This window comes from Poecilia latipinna, unplaced genomic scaffold, assembly GCF_001443285.1.
Source record: "Poecilia latipinna isolate Pla-1442-1.1 unplaced genomic scaffold, P_latipinna-1.0 Scaffold341, whole genome shotgun sequence".
Taxonomy (NCBI): domain Eukaryota; kingdom Metazoa; phylum Chordata; class Actinopteri; order Cyprinodontiformes; family Poeciliidae; genus Poecilia; species Poecilia latipinna.
Window position 1 is genome coordinate 23,119 of NW_015112957.1, and position 6,000 is coordinate 29,118.

The 6,000-nt window shown below is 37.6% G+C and overlaps 1 protein-coding gene across 1 annotated transcript in view; it reads left to right on the top strand.

Moving 5' to 3' along the window:
* slc39a11 (solute carrier family 39, member 11) overlaps positions 1 to 6,000 on the top strand; it is a 139,087-nt gene that overhangs the window by 22,884 nt on the left and 110,203 nt on the right. The gene's annotated exons all lie outside the window — the stretch shown is intronic.

A 6,000-nucleotide genomic window follows, 5' to 3' on the forward strand; every position in this document is an offset into this window, starting at 1 on the left:
TTCTTTTTTTTTTTAGGGTTTGGATCAACAAGGACTTTTTTGCTGCTTATTTCAGGAAAATGTAGCATTCAGTGCTGAGTTCGAGGTAATAATTTCCAGAGAAATAATGCAGGAGAGAGATGTGTTGGAAGATGGAGAAATTAGAAGTTTCCTCTTAGACTGCCCTGTTTTTGAAAGATAACAGGCATGTTGACTTTTCTGTAATGAGAAAACTCAGCCATACACCTGGATGTCTCAAACTCCAGCCCTTCGGGGACGGTGCCCTTTGGCGTTTGGTCGAGTCTCTCCAAAACACTTTCGTCAAAATAATTAGGTCATTAAAAAAACTGTCGGTCAGGATTGCGTTTTTTTCCGGTCCTGGACCAGAGGCAGGTGTAAAAGTAGCAGAACACAGACTCTGACAGTGCTGCCTTACACAAACACAACAAATGAGTAAATACTGCGATTAAAAATGGCCCAAAGCAAAATGTTAAGGGAGTAGGGCTCACATTTTGAAATATAATCGATACTTAACAAATGAATTTTTATCTTATAAACTGAGGCATTTTCTTTCTGAGCTGGCACACAAAACACTTTTCCTTTCTGCTTCATTTCAGCTGCTCACATGAAGGCTGAGAATTAAAGCTGGGATTCATTGTTTCAAGTTAAAAAGGCAAAAACAAAGACATTTTAGGGAGTAATTTGACTGTGGGGGGACAGAAAAGGACATTTGGAAGAATGTTAATGAGGCCTTATGTAAGTTGTTGCCACCGGTAGCCAGAAAACTAATTACCTCTACAAACTTTGCAAAGCATCTTAAAGACTGACTCATTGTTTATGAGGAACGAAGAAAAGCTCAGTAAAGCTTCCCTGCCTACACAGCAAGGTAATAAATCTGCCAGATGGAAGAAGTTAGCATTATCTGTTTAAATATGAGCAACTTGCTGCTAGCCACATTATGGCCTTAACTTCCTGCAGGGACGTACTGACACATGGCTGGAAGATGACGGCTTCATAGAGTATGAGAGGACCAAAAATACAAAATACAGAATAATGAAGTGGTGAGATGATTCACAGCTAATATGTTCAGCAGCTAAGGAGTTTGTGGTTATGACTGAGAAGAAAAACACAAGTAACATAAAAAAAAACCTTTATAGATACTACACAGTTCAGTCTCAACAAATGATAATTCAAGACGTCAAGAAGTGACTGTCTTTAAAATTTTGTTTCATGTTGAAAACACAGACTGAAGCTAACAAAGGTCAACCAGAAACTTGGTGTAGCAATTAGCCTGCTAGCTTTTAGAAACAAGAACTATAAATAGAAACACTGCACATAATTATTGCTAAATATGTTAGCATGAAACAAATCCCTATTTACATTTTAAAAAACTTGTTTTCCAGTTTCCAGTGTATGTATTTATCAAATGGCGTTAATTCAAAATGACAAGAATTTGGTAACTAAAAATTTTGCATGAGACAGATACTTATTTATATTATGAAACCTGTTTCAGGTTTGTACTTATCCAGCTCCTACTATCGTCATGCTCTTGCTAATTATATATTCATGTCCGTTTGTGGAACCATTTTTGACCCCCATCATAAGGCAAAGAAAAGTTCAACTTTAACAGTCAATTTTCTATGTTTTTTTTTTTTTTTGGAAATGTGAAAAAATAATAAAATGATGATACCTTAAGTTTCTGTTTAAAAACATCCCTTTAAAGGGAATCTGAATTTTTTTGTTTGGTTTAAGCGAGGCAGGACGGTTTCTGTGCTGCTGGATTTTGAGCAGGAGAGAGCAGCTGTTGCCTTAAGCTCCTGCAGTCACACCAGGACAGCAGCAGTGACACAGATTGCGTATGAGGGAGCAGACCATGCCTGCTTGGACAACACGACACACACACTCGAACAAACATGACGTCCATATGGAGTCCAGCAAGAACAATGGAGACTCAGAGCAGAAGCTGACAACTTTTCTGTCACGTTCAGATCAGATCCTTTTTGGTTTCTTCCTGTTCTGCACCTCTGTATACTTTAATTTCATGTTTTGTTCTTAACACTAATACTGAACTGTGGGACCTTATAAAGACCCCGATCAACTTAATTTATCACATGTTGACTCCTGTTAAGCCATAGAAACATCTGAAGGATGATGAGGTTGGAAATACTTTATCTCTCTAACTTTCTGAAATCATACTTTTTTTTCCGAGGAGCTAGAATTTGCAGTTGCTTTTTTTTTAGTTGGCTTAACCCTGGGCTGTTTTAAAAGTAGATATATTATACAATAAACATTTTGTTTTGAAGAGAATATTCAACCACAAAGTAAAAAAAATATATATATTTAACAGTTTTAATAAAAGCCGTTAAGGAAAGTTTGAAGTTAGCTAAAGTCAGTATTTGCTGATTATTCCTTTCGAGAAATTGTAAATTGACCAGAAGTCAGTAATTGTTTCGTCTTTTAATACATATTTCATGCTTCACTGCTCACTTGTTCTTGTCACAGTGTCACTGGTAACATGATGACATGTTTCCACCCATTAGACACAGATTAAACAAAGTTCCTTTTTCCTTTTGGCTTTGAAACACAAACAGGACCTTATGACAGGTGCAGTCTAGCTTGTAGCTATTAAGATCTCATTTATGTCTTGTAGGTTTTTTTCCTCTCTCATCTCAGCCAGCAGCTAAATAAAAAGCAGACGTTTCTGTACCACCCTTGCTATATCAGTACTCAGTTTTCCGAGATGGAAAGTGGATGAAGTCTCCGATTTACACCCGACCCAATGTTTATTCGATCCAATCAGGTGAAAGAAAGGCTATAAGTAAGCGTAACTCTGAGGGGCGTGAACGTTCACTGGCCATGGGACGTTGATGACTCGAGACATCTGCTCATTTTAGCTGTAGCTTCTGAAAAATAACAGACATGAAGAAGGCGCCTGGAGCACTGAGGTGTATGTCAGAGTCATCTTGTGTCGGGGGAGACGGCTCCTCCCAACGGGTCGGACCAGAGTAGATGAAGACGCCACAAGCTAAAGATGGCTGACACTTGAGCTGCTTCCAGATGTAATAAGGAAAGAAAGAAAACATACATGCTGAACACATCCCTCAGGTCGAAAGTTGTTTCTGGAATATTTTAGAACTTAATTGCCAACAACCCTCAAGCTTTGATAAAACTCAGCTAATTTACACGACACTGATCTAACTGTACCATGCAGTATTATTTGTCTCTATTTTTCAGGTATGTCCCAATAATTCCTCGTTAAAGAGGGATGGCTCATGATTTTCAGACAAAACAAATAGTCATACAAGGGACAGTCATCATACATTAGTTCCCTTATTCATATATATATACACACACTTTTTTATAATCAGTGTATAAGTACATAACCTTAGATCAGTTTCCTCTCTGCTCAAAACATAAAATGACTGGAGTCCGAGGAGCTTTAAAGAAATTGACTATTTTCATAAAAACTCGACTGAAACAGAATTGATATATATATATATATATATATATATAGCATTTATGAAAGTCTACCTCTGGTAAATTCAGAGTGTGTTGATGGATTCAAACGTACACTGTGAAATGTTATATTTGGTCATTTTAGCTAGAATATAAGTGCTGAAAAATATCCTTATTCCATGTATGTGGGGATAATCTTAAGTCTTAATTTGTCACTATTTCAATGCATCTCTTAGTATTTTACTGAAAGGGAACGTAAGATCTAAAATCCACTTTTTTTAGCCCAGGAATACATTTTGTTGTTTACTTTGAGTCTCTAGGAGTTCATAAAAGTTGAATTTAGTTTTTCCTAGTGCTGCGTATTATCTCTTTGGCTCATATTTTTCAGTCTGACAGTTTTCTCTAGTCCATATTACGTTCTTGAGTCTTTTACATCACAGTATTTACTGTGGAACTACAAAACGAGGTCATGGATATCTGGCTAACAATTTTCTTGAATCCGCCATTTTCACTTCTCGCTGTCAGAGTTCAAGGATGTTGAGTCAAATGATGAAATGACAAGAAACTTTTTGAGACATGAATATATTTGTTGATATTTTGATATCTTTAGCATCATTACTTTTGCTTATGTTAGCTCTTTGTGCTAGCTTTTAGCTCCTTGTGGACATAGCCATACTGGATGTTTTGAATAGTATTACTACATAAAAAGTTTGGAATTGTTTTTGCCATTTTTGTCTTTGGGTACGCCTGATCCAAATGCGTTTGGTGACGTTCTTGTCACCAACTACTGTTATCTGCGATGAAGCTACACAAATGGCCGAACAGGAAGTTCCTCAGACAGATTTAGAGAGACGGCATTGAAACGAGTTGCTGTCAGAAGCACCTCCAAAAGCGGGTAAAAAAAGGGGGGCCTACAATAACAAGGAATTTAAGCATTGAAGTTCTACTTTATACAGACCACAATCGAATGATTTAAGTAAGAAAACGAAGGATTTGAAAGCCTTATCCACTTTAACACCTGTAGATAATTAAAATTACATATACTCATTGACTTGTTTTCTTGCCAACATTTATGCCAATTTATCCTCCATGCCATTTTGAGTTCTGCTTCATGCAGTTGTTTTCTGCTTTTACCCGAGCCCCCTGCAGAACCTCGTTTGTTTCTCCTTCACCACATTTTCCACAGCTCCTCCGTGTTTTTTTTCGCTTTTGCTCTCTCTTGTCTGGGCGGCATGTCATGGTGACAATAGCCAATATATTGAGCTGTTATAAAAGCAGAAAATTAGCTGGGAAAATGGTGGCAAGAGGGCGCTGACGTCCCCCCTTCTCCCCACACAAACACCGCGGGGGGCCATCAGTGTTTGGACAGCTGCTGGTTTCAGTTTTACGGGCTCTTCAACAAACACCGGGGCTGAATGAGAAGAATGATGAAGAAAGCACAAGATGAACACAGAGGAGAGCGGGATGAGAGCGATAAGTTAACAGTGAGACTCAGGGTGAGGATGTTAGGAAGGAAGTGAGCTGGGTCGACAAGAAGGGGCAAAAGGGGCTTTTAGCTTGGTGATGAAACCAGGTAACCAGAAGGCTGTGGAACTCTTCCAGTAATATGTGTTTATTCCTCCTGCAGTATTTCCCACAACTTTCCTGCCCTTCCTGAAAAAGAGAATGTGGGAGAGAAAAAAATGTCAACAAAGAAATAGATGTTAACTTTGTAGATGTGTCTCGCCTGGTTTCATCATTAAAGATCCTGTGAGTGAATGGAAAGAATGAACAGTAATAGAGAAAGAAGTGGATATGAGTTTCCATAATACTGAAAGCTTTTATTACAGAAATTCAAATTAGTCTTTTTTTGTCCTTGTTATTGTGATTTTTGTGTTTTATACCTTTCTGTTGAAACCAGAAACGCAGCTGTTCTATCCGTAGGTAAAGGAGAAAACACAGATTGTGTTTGATGTTTAACATTGTGCAGTAAATTGTAAATCATATGTTTTTATCAGTTATTATATTTTGTGTCAGTCATTGTGGCTGCACACCACATGCCAGGGCAAACGTACTGCAAAAAAAAAAAAGAAAAAAGAAAATGAAAAGGTGAAAGAATCTGCAGATAACCTTAGTTAATGTATTATTGTAAGTTTTCTATAGTTTTTGTTGCCTAACTTTAAGAAGAATCCTGGAGTGGAATGTCATACTTGAGCTTCTGTCATGCTGTTTCCTATTTAGCCATGTATGTTGGTGTAAAAACATACCGTATGTCAAAAGACATGAATTTTGTAGAACATAAAGTCCTGTCACATAGTTATCTTTTATGTACTATAGCATAGTTAATGTGGAGTGAAAATATTCACTACTCATAAACTTGTAAAAACAAACGTGCTTTCAGACTTCACCATGTGAGTCTCTCTGTAAGCACTTGTGAGGCCAGAAGCTACCCACATACACTGGGTGTGTTGGTGTTGCTGAGGAAAAAGCTGGTATCAGAATTTAAGACGCATTTAGACCAGAATAGACCACCAGATATTACAGCAACACACAACCTTACGTGTATACACTCATACTTGGGGACAG